Here is a 15,016-nt window from a genome sequence, read left to right as displayed (position 1 = left end):
GAGGCCCATATGTGCTGATGTACAGGCCTGGAGCCTCTCTGACTCCTAGTTTGCTCTCACACTCTTTTTCTCCCACAACCACTCATTTTCCCACTCACCAACTCCTCAGCTGTGTCAACTGCCCGTTATCCTGCTGTAATCCACCTCACACCTTCTGACTGTGGTGTAGCCCACAGTCATTTTCACAGACTGTGGTCAGGAATATGTGAAAACACCGCACAGTGAACAGACAAACCGGTCGACAGTTTGAGATGGAGTTGTGTATCAGATAAAGAAATGCGGCCCCACCTCTCCCCCCCCCCCCCAAAAAAAAAATAAAATAAAAAAAAAAAATAATAAAAAAAAAATTAATCCTTTTATCCTGTCCATGTGCAGCAAGTCCAGTTTATTACAATTTGGGTCTTGTTATTGTAGTTTTGGCCATAATCTCTAGCAGTTATGATAAAATTGTACAAGTTGATGTGACATAGCTGAAAAGAAGTCAGATGGAGTAACACATGATCATATAGGTTTTTAATCAAACCCCGAGTTTAGCCAAACTTATTTGGAAGAGAAAACAAAAGCAAATGGTAAAATACATACCAAGATGTCTGTAAATATCCATCACGGTTTACAAACCGAATTCTTGCTTCAACTTTGACTCACCGTTCTTGCTGTAGAGATGTCCAGTACATGTATGAACTAATCTCTAACAGAATCTTAATCTTTATCTAATCTGAGCTATTAACCTTATAAACGGTGCTTTTGTAGGCCTAGTTTTGTATTAAACTGAACGTAGCAGCTTGAACCAGCAACATCCTGGACATACTACTGAACTGAACGTCATAGAAATAGTGCACTTGAATGATGATGCACTTGGTTAGAAAAAAAGTAAATGGACTACATAGCCAGTGATGACTGTAAACTCCTGCTCACACAGTTTTCCTTTGCAATGTGAGAATGTTACTGACATTTTACTTAGGTTTTTACATTTAATCTGGCTAAATTGTTGGCTTGTTTACAACCTGTCTGATCAGCTGACTGCTCATGTTTCTTATGAAAATAACACCCAACTAAACTGTAATTATCCTTTGTTTAAATCTTTAACCTATATCCACCTGTGCTCTCTTCCACTCTTCTGTTTCAATCTCTACTTTAGTTTTTATACACCTTGGCCGTTTCTTTACTCTCACCCAACAAGGTCATATTACTCCTTTTTTCTTCTTCTCAAGATCTCTTGAAAAGTAAGGAAAAAAACTGTTTTACCAATTTTAAAACATTGCTTTAACTGTCTCCATCCTTCTTGTCTTCGTTTAGTTTTCTTGCAGCTGGAGGTACAGTTTGTAAGTGGGGCGACCCCCCCCCCTCCCTGAGGCTGGTTGTTTGGGTATTTTTAAATACATTTCTCCTCGCTCTCTGTGTGATTTCTGGCCTGATTTTTAATCTCCCGCTGAGAGGCCAAGAGATGGACGGCTCACAGACACACACCATTAAACACAGGCCCTGATATGCACAAAAACATACAAGACACACATTCCTCCAGTGAAGGTTTTTAAGTGGAGAGGCTGACTGAGAGGTGGAGAGGTTGCCGGGAAGAATGAGGGTGTGAATCAGAAGCTGTGTGGGTGGTGGGATGCCCGGTTGGGCAGTAGCTGCGTCACAGCGTTGCATAAGGGCTTACGCAGAAAGAAGAAATTAGCGTGGAGAGCCATGAGTCCTGCCTGTTCACTCAGAGAGGGATGTCAAGTATTCAAACAATGTACAGTTCTTCTATCCATGCTTGACAGATAAGCTATTATTACCTTCCTGTGCAGGCTTCCTTGTATTCATAAATAAATAAAAACTAACAAAAAATGCCATAAAACAAGTTGTTACTATAAATACTGTAGATCATATTCGGCTTACATAACCAAAGGGACAACCCAATATCTTTTCTAAGCATTCTGTCCAGTAATTTCAAATACAGTTTATATGACACTTTCTGTCATTAGTTTGAGCCACTAAAGTTTACAATTTATACCAACAATTTACTTGCCTTCTGAATGATAACTTCTAGCTACTTTTCTTATTCACTCCAACAATCTTGTTGTACAGTATTTAGTTAAGCTAAATCTGTTTTTTATCTGTTTTGCTGTAGCTTTTTAGGAACAAGGCTTTGGATACATAAAACACCACACAACAGTTTGCATAGTGTGGTTTAGTTCATGCTCAGCATCATTTTAATTGCAGACATCTTATGTATTAACATTTGTTCCAAAAAGCACCACCTCTTCACTGACAGCTGCACTCGTGGTCCTTCCTTGTTTCCTCCTCATCGTCAGTACAGTGGAAGTGGGTGGAGTTTTCTCTCTGTAGGTTTCTAAAATGTGGGAGGATGTTTGAGGTTTGGCCTGGATGATCCTAAATGAGGATGTCTGAGAAAATGCAGATAATTTCTGCAGTTTAAGATGGAATGTGATGCTTTCCATGTGGGTCATCTTTCGCTGTCCAAATAAGACAAAGATGCCAGTTTTCCCAGCAGATTCACTTCCCACCCTGTGCCCAGTCTTTTCTATGCAAGTTGTTTTTCCTCTATGCTGTTATGTTCTTGACCACAACCATGTACAAGCAAGCAGCTGTAAAATGAAAAAGAGTGGCATGTTTTCAGTTGTTTCTAATAGGCTAGTGTGGTTTTTTAGCATTGCCTCAGATACCTAGAATACAGTATTGTCAACACATCTGTTTTTATGATTTCCCTTTATGCTACACCACGTCCCTATTTTCTGAGTGGCCTTTATTTGGGGTGTGTTGGTTCCTCCATCTCTTATGGGGTTTGTTAACTTGTCTGGAAATGATGGCTGAACATTAGGATAATAAACCTAAGGGGGGGGGTGGTTGTGTGTGTGTGTGTGTGTGTGTGTGTGTATGTGTGTGCGTGCACATGCGCTGTCCGATCAGTAATTAATTACTCTATTTTTCGTGCCCATCCCTATTGTAAAGAAGCACTTAATGTGTACATAAAACCTTAAAAAAACATTTGAATGACACTTGGTTACTTGCTTTATCATCCACCATTTCAAACAGAAGGGCCTCTATTCACAGCAGGTGTTTGCATGTTCATTATCTGCTTTGAACTGTCATAAAAGCAGTTCATGTCTACTTCAAGGAACTTTCTGAGAGGGGTTAACTCGTACGAATTTCTCCTAAATAAAATGGCTTTACCCTCTGATGGAGAAGAACAAGTAACTTCTCATCTTTACTCCTCCACTTCATTGATTGTTGATTGATTTGTGGGTCAGTTAACAGGTCACAGTGAGGTTTAGTGATATTGAAGAGCATCTTTGAAGGTTCCCGTTCCGCAGATGAATAATGTAATGAAATGGTAATCTACTCTTTTTTTTTCATTCAGTGCACATCTTCCAGTATGTCTCCCTCTGATGTTTGGTCTTCCTTGTCAACGTGGAAAAGCAGGTGAGGGGATCGGCCCTCTTAAGTAAACACCTGTTTATGATCTTTGGTTCGATTGTCTGTCTGTCTGTCTGTCTGTCTGTCTTTAAAACAAACAACTATTAAGGTATTACTGTACAGGGCTCAGAGTATACACTGTGGCACTATCACAGTGCAACCTTTAAGAAGCTGTCTTAAAGCCATCTGGGTTGAGCTACATTACATGTGGGAAGCCACAGTCCCCTCAGCACTTCCATCTATCTGTAACATACAGTAGGAAAAGATGGAAGAGCTGAAGGGTTGTTTAGCTTTAAGTAAAGCCCATATAGTTGCAGTTACCCTGCAGGAAGTTGGTAATGTTAATTTTAGCAAACATCCCTGATCCTGCTGATAAAACAGGATGCACGTTAACCAGTAAGCTGCTACTCCACTTTCAGCTCCTACCACAGTGCACCACAGTCTGTGGGTAGTTCCCTCAATTTAAATATTATTGATTTACAAATCAATTTTTTTTATCAAAATATTACATTTTTGCCTCTGCCAAAGTCTTTATATTTAAAAATGTTAAGAAAACTTGGACTTTTTTTAAATTCACAACTTGCAAAAGTTCATTAGAAAGTGGCACAAATGTTTAAAAAGGCCTATTCTGTCAATTTTGTAGAAATCCTCAGTAAAAAAAAAAAAAAACTCAATTTACTAAGCCACAAAATCCACCTTGAAGCACATCTAAACCTCACTAATTAACACACATACTTTATTTTTTTGTCCGTATTAAACAAATGAGATAACGATTTCACGGTTTTACTGGAGGTTACGTGTCCGACTTTCTTGGCCGAACGCCGTAACATCCTGGGGTCTTATTACCCCTAAACGTAAAACGGTTTCTTTTAAAATCCATTAACTGTTTTTGAGAGATTGTGTTAAATAACAAACAAATGGGACCAATATACATAAAGTAATCTCCCTGGTAGAGGTAAAAATTTAGTTTTTTTCACAGCTCGAGTAAAAACATTGTGCCTGTCTGTTACTGTTGATGTTCAGTGTTACTCAGAAATAGTATTTCTTGAGTCACAACTGCCAACTAATCCAACACTTAGGTTCAGCCCATATTTATAAAATTCAAGACCCCTAAACATGGAAATGGGAGACTGAAACCTGCTGAATTGAAGTTGGGAAGTTGAGGGGATTGGTTTGATTCACAAACAGTGGATTTTATCCGTACACCATATGTCCCTACTATTTCTTCTGTTTCTGTCAGTAGTTTGTTCTACCTGACATGATATTGTGCGCTGAAAACATGATATTGCCAAATGTAATCTAAAGTATGTGAATAGCCAGCAGTCTGAAATAATGGCTGTCTGGTCTTCTCACCTCTGGCACTTTTTCATAGTCTTTTCTCATGTTCTTTTACTCCAAATTTAAATGTTGCTTTACCTCTAATACACCAGTTTAATGAATTACAGATGGAGTCTGTACTTCTTTCCAGATGGTGGCAGTGTGCTTCCTTCCTTCTTGTGTTTTTTTCGGATGTAAAGGCAGAATTAAATCCACATTTTTGTTATTTTTAATTTCTGTAATACATGTATTTTTCAACTTGGAAACTGCATTTGTCTTACGTATTTTTTTTTTATTATTATTATTTTTTAACCTCCTCTACTATAGAAAATGACAAAGAATTGAGAAAACAGTAAAAAATGTTACTTTACTTTGGGAATCGTCGTTTAGTGAACAGGGTGCTCGGTCTTCACTCTTGTTGACATGGAAAATCCCCTCAGTCTCAACCTTGCTCTACGTGAAGCCTTTTTGCCATCATGACTCAGATTTTCCTCTTTCTCGCTGACTTCTATAAACACACTTGTCACATTTCAGGTTTTCCAACTCTCCACAGTGGAAGTAGTCCCACTGCTTCTGCTGATTCAACAACATTTTTTTGTCTTTTTATCCCCTCAGTCTGGGAGAAGAGAGAATGAAGATCTGCTCACCGGTTTGAGTTCCTGGGATGCTCGACCGACCTGTACCCCACACTTTTCTAAGGCCTCCAGAAGCTAAAGACAGGGTGTCATTAACAGGTAAGTGGAGACTTTTGGACAAAATGTGGTGTAAATTAGAATAAATGAGACCTTTTTGGCTGTTCTTGAAGTTTGATTTTGTGTAACATTCTTGGATTGCTGCAGGATCTTCTTTAAAAAAGTTGCTGCTTTAATTTGTGTTAATTCTCTGACATCTGAAACCAAGCATTTCTGGTTGAGATGTTTTTTTAAAGATTATTTTTTGGGGCTTTTCCCTTTATTTGATAGTGACAGTGGATAGACAGGAAAGGTGGGAAAGTGATGGGGGATGAAACGCAGCAAAGGGCCATGGGTCGGATTAGAACCCGCGCCGCTGCAAAGGACTCCACCTACATGCGGCGCACGCTCTTACTGGGTGAGCTGGAGGTTGCCCCGGTTGAGACTTTGTTGACGTTATTATTTTGAATGGCAGCACATAATCACACCAGTTTTTTTCCCGGGTCAAAATTGACCTGGACAATTCTGTCTCACCCCTTTTATCCAACTTCATTCCAACTAGTTTTACACTTATTTTTTGCAGTCATGGTCAAACGGAGAGCTTAAAAAAAGAAAAGTACTAAAAAGTAACTATTTTACGAAAAGTGTGTGTGTGTGTCAGAGATGTTCACAAGTCATTTTTTGGAAGTCCAAGTCGAGTCTCAAGTCCTTGAGCTCGAGGTCAAGTCTCAAGTCTTTGAGGGGCAAGTTCAAATCAAGTCTCAAGTCTTGTGCCACGAGTCCATGTCAAGTCTCTGGCCATCTGATCTGTCCCTTACACTGTATTGTTAAATCTTATGAATTCAAAGCATGTCCTGTAGCTACCATCCATACAGTACAGTATAAAAATCAGTTGTAGGAAAACTTTATGGGGTTTGCTTAACACATCCCTCTAGCCCTCGGACCTGGTGAAATATTAACCTAAGTCTGTCACATCATATGGATACAACTATAAAGATACAATTTGACTGTTCCCAGCATTAGCACAACACTTGGTTAGCTTGTTACCTGTGACGATATATGATAAATGTAATGTCTCTTTCACTCAAAAAAAATTCTAATGTGGAAATCAAGAGAATAGTGGCAGCGCCACACCAGTTACAGAACAACATGCATCTCAGTGTCAGTCCAAATTATGCACAATAAGCAGTTTGAACTCACTGATGTAATGCAATTTATTTATTTTCTAAGTGTTAGTACGCTCAGTGAAACTGAGTCCAGCGCGAGGGAGATCCGACTCAGAGGAGGAGAGGTTAGTGAGGCCAGCGTCTCCACAGCAGGTGACAGTACGCATGGATCCACGCATGGATAAAATAATGAAATAGTAAATAGGACTGCAGAATTAAGACAGTCAAGACGGCCCAGTGTTTGGTGGACCAGGTACACCTTGTTCACTTAATAGCCTACAAATCATCCACCGGATCAATTACGCATCAATGAGTTTGCCCACCCGAGACAGCGTTTGTTCCTGGGGAGATGGATTTGTGCGTCCCGCCTCCTGTGCGCCATGGATGTCTGAGCCTCAGCAACTACTAACCATAAAGATACAATTTGCCTGTTCCCAGCATTAGCACAACACTTTGAGATGGCTAGCTTGTTACCTGTGACGATATATGCTAAATGTAACATCTCTTTCACATTAGCAAGTGACTGACCTATTTGGGTGCATTTTGAGATGCCTGATGAAGTTCGACGTTGTTGATCCGGCATCATTTATCTTGGCGCCACACACCTTGCATGTAGCTGTTCGCTTACTGCCACTGTTTACGAAGTTATTGAAAGCAAAACTAATGACAAAAGGCACAACTCCGGGAGGACTTGGTGTCGCCATCGTCAATCCATTTTTTTTTTTATATATGAGTGCGTGCACATAGGCATAACGCATGCGTAAGGTGACCAGATTTCCCGGAACTAAAACCAGGACACTTTGCGCGTGACCGTAGTGCTCGTGCACGCACACGCTTTTTAACGTGAACATGTGCCAGCCCAGGTCAGACATAGACACACAGATTAGACACAATTTTGCCAACAGCCACTGCTAACCTAATAGGTTATCTCAGTTAATATTCATGATTTTTATTGGTATTTAGCCTACATATCTAAGAAAGAGTGAGTTTCGTGTGGGACCAACTTCATTTTTCAGAATTAAAGTATTCTTTTGGAAAATGCACCCACTGAACTTTGTGAAAAGGTATTTTTCATTGCATGGCACTAAACGAATTATTTGGAACTGCAGCCACAGGCTTGAACTAAAGTTATGGTAACACTTTACGGTAAGGGTGCATGAATTATGAATTCATGCATGAATTAATTCATGATTTGTGCATTACTTAATTCCTTTATATCTTATGAATCATCAGGAATTGACATGAGTTCATAGCCTCTCATTCATGACCTCATGCATGAACAACACAACTAAAGCATTAGGTAAGGTGGGTACATCATTATGCACAAGTTGTGTTCAAATCAGAATTTGCGCAGTGATGACCAAATTATTTTTGCAGAAAAATAAAAAATCATGATCATGCTTAATAAATCATAATTCATAATGATGTGCCCACATACCTAATGCTTTAGTTGTGTTGTTCATGTATGAGGTCACGAATAACAGACTATAAACACGTCAATTCCTGATGATTCATGGGATATTAAGGAATGCAGTAATACATAAATCATTAATTACATAATGCATAATAATACATACATCAATAATTCATGCCTGAATTCATGATAATTCATGTACCCTTACCGTTAAGTGTTACCAGTGTTATTCTTACCAACAACACACACAAATATAATCTCATTTGATAGAGCAGGGGTCCGTTTTAGAAAGCAGGTTTAGTGAAAACTCTAAGTTTGTTAATCCTGAGATGAGGTAAACTCTGGGTTTTCTGTTTCAGAAAGGGAGGTCAATCAAACCTGAGGGAGAGGGGTAACTCCAGCCCGTTTCAGAAAGAGAGGTAACTTAACCTCAGAGTCAGTTACTATGGTAACTGAGTCTGTGAACCTAACCTGGTCGGGAGCAGGTTTTCTTCAAGAAACCTCGAGTTTCTCTGTCTCCTCCCTCAGCGTGCTTTAATTTCCTCATTCATTCAGTCTGTATCAGGCGCATTTCAGCGCAGTTTATCTGTATGAATAAAAAAACTTAATGGTTTATGTTAGGCAGATTTATAAAAAAAAAAAATCTCAAACATTGCATGTCCTTTTGTCGACAATCCCGTTGATGGAAAAGCTGTATTACTTCACAGAGAGTTTACGTCAGGAGATGATATTGAGTCCCGACTATAGATGTATTTTCTAGGGCTGTCAAACGATTACAATTTTCTAATCGCGATTAATCGCATATTTTATCACATAATTAAAATTCTATTATTTTGCATTTCAGAACAGTTTTTAAGTACATATTAACAATCAAAAGCAATTTTTACCAGTGTATCTTGATTGGGAATCAAATGAATGCAAAGAAAGTTACTTTATGAACTTGATTTTAAGATTTGTAATTATTTATTTACTGTTAACAAAAGAAAAATGTGTGAATCTATCGTCATTGCACAATTTCCCCAAGTACCTAACTAAAAAACAAAAAATCCCTATCCTTACTAGAGTCAATATAGTATTTAGTAACGCCTAAATAATGTTGATTTACTCACTGACGTCCAGTGATCACCGGTTAATGAGACAGCGTTTGCAGCACCTTGCAGCAGTTCCAGTGTGGCTGCTTTCTCCGTGTGGTATGTGTATGGTGAAACTACTGTCTCCCTCGACGGCAACTAGACAGGTCAACCATAGTACGTCTTTAAGACCCGAGTCCTCTACGATGCTGACAGGTCTGCAGTTAGTTGCCACCCGTTTAGCCCGCTAGCGGGTAGCATCACGTTAACCGTACTACTATGCTTAGCTCCGTAGGTGGAAGCTCAAGCTTGACATGCTTCGTGATATTTTAATTCGGCTTTACACAACGTGCATATGGCTTTCGACTTGTCTACGAGCCGTCCAGGAGTTTTGGAAAATAAAAAGTTCCATTCAGAGTTATTGCTGCTGTGTTTCTCCATCATGCCTGCAGCCTGCAAACAACAGCAGGATGTGATACGAGGAAGTGACAGCTTGATGATAAGTAACGGTGCTGCAAAGGGTCAAAATAGTAGCCTGTTAGGTACGACGCAAAGCCGAGTGAAGTGTAAAATAAATTAATAAATGCCGCGATTAACGCGTTAACGCTGACAGCCCTAGTATTTTCATTTCCAGATAACGGATTTGAGAGGTATTTTCTTCAGTCGATTAGATATGTAGATACCTTAGCCGTCCTCATATCACTAACATTCACCATCGTGGACATGCTTTTACATCCCAGCAGATTCTTTGTGTCACATTATGTTTTTGGCAAACAGCAGTTTTCTTTACAACATTGGTGATGCGGAGCATATTAGTAAAGCCACTGTATGCAGAGCTGTCAGAAAAATGTGCCTTGCTCTGAAATGTTTTTTTTAAATGTTTTTGTAGTGTTCCCTGGACACAAACCAGTGAGAGCCATTAAAAAGAATTAAATTAAAATAAATTAAATAAATTATATTTCTGTTAATAATCATGGTGCTGCAGGCTCAGAATGGGATTAGTAGTGTCTTACTTTTTCGCCCGCAGGATTGCACCTAAATGAAGTAGGTGTAATACCATTCCAGTTTTCACCAGTAATATTATAGGTTACCTGTGATTAAATATGAAATTAATACACTGTCAATGCTTACGGATTGACTCAAGCAGCAATTTTCTCCCACACCAATTCTCTCTCTTTTGCAGCAGCCCGCTATGTTGCTTTTTTAACGAAATACATGTTCAAACTTGCTATATGTGCGCATGAGTATTTCCGCCAACCAGTTTGTTTGTGGTTGTTACCATGGTGAATCGTAGTATCATGGCTCCATTCATGCTGCCTTTTTATTGTGGTGGTGCACGCGCTTAGCTCTGAGTCAACCTACTCAGAGTTGATTGAACCAACCAATTGCGCACAGGTGTCAGCAAAATTGGCCCGTGTGACGAGTAGGGCCTTTCAGGTGGGAATGGTCATGCGGTTCCTCTCGTCAGTCCATGTGTTGTTCATGAGCGAAAAGATCCGCTCAACAGGAGCATTTGTTAGACACATGGCGAACTGACAAAGGAGACATACATTTTTTTAACGGAATCTCCCTGCTTTTGAAATGCGCGAATATTTCCACCCAGAGTTGCTGTGTCCATTTCTTTCACTGTCTATGGTTAAAACGAGACAGATAAGAAGAGGCATTGCAACAATGTTTACAAATATACATTGTAACGCTGGCTGCACAGATTATGCAGATGCTGACTGCTACGATTGACTGACACACACACACACACACACACACACGCACATTGTTAAAATCATATGCTGGATGCTTTATTAGTCTTTCTACATGGGTTTAGTTAATGATCGAGCTATAATAAAACCATGTCGGCTATGTAATCGCTGACAACCGGGAACATTTCATAGTGGTTTGTGTAAACCGGGAAATTTTAGTGTCCCGATAGGCTTTTGTCGGGACTCGGGACACGCAACTCAGAATCGGGACTGTCCCGGTCAAATCGGGACTGTCCCGGTCAAACCGGGACGTCTGGTCACCCTACGCATCCATTACGTTGCACATTATGGCAAAGGGCAGGGAACATGCAGCTTGTCATAAATTTAGATTTAAAAAGCAATCATTGCATGAAAACAGGTTGTTGACGAGTCTCTTAGCTCGAGTCCGAGTCAAGTCTGAAGTCTTTTGGGTTGAGTCCGAGTCAAGTCTGAAGTCAGCCGTTTGTGCGACTTAAGAGTCCGAGACTGCGTGTATTCATCTGGTGTAAAGCACAATAGTGCCCCATTGCACCACAAATGCTATAAAATTAAATAAAACACCCAAAATTCAATGAAAGTAGTGATCATTAATTTTACTTGCGAAGAGTGTTGTAGGGAACCATCCATGTTATTTTTGGTTAATTTGGTTGAAAGAAACCCATATTTCTGATAAAGAAACTTTGAAAACTGGTCAAATTTGACCCAAAGACAACACAAGGGTTAATTTGTGTTAACTCTATGACATCTAAAACTAAGCATTTCTGGTTGAGACTTTGTTGACGTTAAGAATTGGCTGCAGCATAGCAGTGTGCATCCCACTATGTGTGGATGTTAACACATTCCTGCTGCGTGGGAGTTAGCAACAGATCTTAATCATGGGTAGGGTTTTGCTGTAACTCCAGAGCTGGAGGCGTAACCCTAATCTCTCTGGCACATTATACAGTAAATCAGAGTGTGGCTAAATCGGGGTCCTGCCAACTCAACACAGCCATCCCATTTCTGTGGATTTATGACAGGACTTACTAAAAGTAGTTCTTTCAATCTACAAAGCTCTCTCTCTTCCTTGTTTTCATTTGTGTCTGAAACTGATGAGCCACCCACCACCAAGTGCTAAACCTTCGCACTAGTTTTATTTTAGAGGTGTACCTGGATTGCTTTGTGCCTTGGTGGATTATTTTGGAAGTAAGCAGTCCAAAGGGCTGGCTGGTCGATACCAGTTTTAGCTGCAGTGTCCAGAGGGAGTGATGTCCCCACGCAGAGGCAGCGCAGACATTGATGGATGGCCTAGCTTTCGGTCGGTTTCTGGTCCCAGACGTGAGGCGTTGTTATGAAAATATAGAAGGAAGCAGGCTGACGAGCTGCTGAGAGATGGCAGCTTGGCCTATGATTGATGACCACCTGCTGGCCATCCGCTATGGATACAGATAACTAGAATTGTGGCCTCTCAAGAGCCACATTCAATGTTCGCCAGAAATTGGCCCAAAGACGGCACTCCTAAATGTTTTGTGTATCTCTGTAGGATAATAAACTTAAATTATATAACTTATGAGGATAAACCAGAAACCACCAGACGGATGTACCCAGCATTACTGCAAGCCACACTGGAATCATGTGTTGTAACTGGAATTTTACTTTAATTCCCCTCATGGTTTTTTCCTTGGCAATCCTGCAGACAGGGAAGGAAGCCACAGAGTAGTCATTTTACTTTGCTGCTTCGGCTTGTAAATCTACTCCCTCAAAAGGGGCTGAGTCATGTTAGCCCCCCCACCTCTAAGAGGCAAGTGTTAATGGTGGCATTCACTGGGGTGATTTGCAGCCTGCCTCTTTATCCCAGCACTGGTGGCCTTGGAGCTGCTGATTGATGGTGTTTGTTCGTCCAATCTTGGACTCTAACTGAGAGTGGTTTCTGTTGTTTTGTCTGTAGCAGGACTGGACTTAACTTGTGGCATATTCAGTGTTCTCCAGACCTCCCATTGAGACGTGACCGAGAAGGACCTTAAACTCCCTCTTCTACGTCTCATTGCTTGAAGGACAAACTTTGTGCCTACCCGTGTGACCCAGTTATAGGAGAAAGGAGAGCGAGGGAGTCGAAAAGAGAGAGGGAGTGGGACAGATCTGTGTTTGTGTGTGTGTAAGGCTGTGGCAGGGCATAGCCTACTTCTTGTACCCTACTTTACCCCTCTCTTCATTTAGGAGCTGAGCAGCTGAGCTCTGACTGCATCCTGTCGTTCATTTTGGCCAGATGGTGGATTACAGGTCAAGGCAAAAGCTGAATGCTGCCGCTGTCACAAAAAAAATACTGTTTCGGAAGCTGGTTTCTCAGGATGTTAGAGAACTTGTTAAAGATGTTTCAGATTCAAGGTTTAACCAGGGCACAAACACATGAACACATGAATATCCCATGTTGTTATAGCTATCAGGAAAAATGTGTAAAACTTATAACTTAATATTTAATAATGAAGTAAGTTTTAGTGTGGGCCTCTGTGTTTTTAGATCAGATTGACAGATGAGAAGCAGGTCTGCAGTGCTCGATGAATATTCATAAAGAGTTTTTATACTTCTTACTACAATGTTTGCATCCTAAAACTTTAGTTCACACCAGTTTCACCTTTTTCTCCCTACACCTCCCAGCTTTCTTCTCTCCCTCTTTTCACTCACATCTTCTTTAGTTTTTGTCTTTAATGCACTTAGAAGAAGACTCAATTTTGACAGATGAAAAGGCTGAAATCCAAAAAGCGCATCTGTGGCAAATGCAGACTTTTTAAAGTGAGATGATATCCTCATGCAGTCCCACTTTCTTTTTATTCACCGTTCCTTTCTACTAGGCAGGGGAAGTAGAATGGTCTTTAACTGACAGCTCGCCTTTCCCTGGCTTTCCATTTCTTTCTCCTTTCTTTTCTTTTTACTGCCTGACAAAGGCATTAGAGGACTTTGCAGAGTGTAGTTTCTTTGGTCAAAGGAAATGGTAGAGGAGGAGTGGAGCAGTGAGAGAGGAGGTGTATCTGTCAGAGAGGCTGGGCTGTGTTAAGAGGAGGAGGTGGGAGGCAGGAAGGAGTGGGGGGCATTAGAGAGAGGAAGGGGAGGGGACTGTGCTCCCATTCACATTGGTAGCATTTGGCTTGAGAATGAGCTGGGGGTTTAGAAAAGTTTCCCTCAGGAAGGTTGGAAACGGAGCCAAACATCCAGCAGAACAGGAACATAGTGAATGTTTGAGCCAACTAAACCTGAGACGCTGAAGGAGCTAAGGCTGGATGATAAGAAGAAGCCGGTCCAAAGTCACCAGAGCAGATATGCAGGGAGCAAACTGGGGTAAGAAACTTTGAGGGAAGGAACGTTGGAGAAAAGAGAAGTCAACTTTATTACTTTAGCAATCAAGGTGACCGAAATGTTTGGTGATAGATATTTATGGTTCATTCACTGTTTGACTTATACAGTCACTGTGAAAGAATGATTTGCTTCATAATGATGTGTCAGTTAACTTGTGCAGGTTTATCGCATGCAAATAATTAGAGCTGCAGAGATTGGTCAATGATCGATTAGTTGATCGACAGAAAATTAATCGGCAACCATTTTGATGATCGATTAATAATATATTTTTGCCAAGCAAATATTTTCCATCCTCAAATGTGACTATTTGCTGTTTTTTCTTGTAAATTAAATGTGTTACTGTTAGTTGTGTTAGTAGTGTTAGTTACCAAAATAGGCAAATTTTTTAAATTACCGTGGCTTCTGAGAATAAAAAAAAATAAATGTTAATAGTCTAAACGATTAAACAAATATAAGGGAAAATAATCAGCTGATTCATTCATAATTAAAAATGTATTGTTAGCTGCAGGAAGTAGAAACTTGATAAGCTGCATTGTGCGTGTGTGCGTGCATGTGTGGGTTTGTGACAGTGTTCAGTGCACCAATTAAGCAAACCTGTATGCCCTCATAAGAAAGGCCTGTTAAGTTAACTGTTTTCTTTTATATGGGCTGCCACCTCTATAAGTCCAAAGGGACTATCTCGTCTATACCATGCACTTAATAATCAAAATGTTCATATTTAACCTTTTGTTTACCAAATAAGTCATTGAGATTAAAAATCCTGTTTAAGAAAGGAAGCATTTACAGTGAGTATCAGCTGTCCGTCTGACAGACAACACAAACTGCCACAAAAGGTATTTATAGCTGATAAATGCTGAAACAAATTATTTATTCAAACGATTATTATTATTTA

At 40.1% G+C, this 15,016-nt stretch overlaps 1 protein-coding gene across 4 annotated transcripts in view; it reads left to right on the top strand.

Moving 5' to 3' along the window:
• Window positions 1–15,016, top strand: part of LOC144535934 (leucine zipper putative tumor suppressor 2 homolog) — a 36,720-nt gene that overhangs the window by 8,362 nt on the left and 13,342 nt on the right. Inside the window, exons 2-4 of one of the 4 annotated variants that reach the window (XM_078278735.1) lie at window positions 3,368–3,429; window positions 5,356–5,474; window positions 8,351–8,410. The gene's annotated coding sequence lies outside the window, so the exon portion shown is untranslated. Of the gene's footprint in view, window positions 1–3,367; window positions 3,430–5,355; window positions 5,475–8,350; window positions 8,411–13,953; window positions 14,107–15,016 lie in introns of those variants that run through there. The other 3 variants (XM_078278734.1, XM_078278736.1, XM_078278737.1) reach the window with 3 other exon arrangements.

This window comes from Sander vitreus, chromosome 21 (genome assembly GCF_031162955.1).
Source record: "Sander vitreus isolate 19-12246 chromosome 21, sanVit1, whole genome shotgun sequence".
NCBI classification, from domain to species: domain Eukaryota; kingdom Metazoa; phylum Chordata; class Actinopteri; order Perciformes; family Percidae; genus Sander; species Sander vitreus.
Note: the sequence above shows the minus strand (reverse complement) of the source record. Positions and strands in the feature narration are given on the sequence as shown.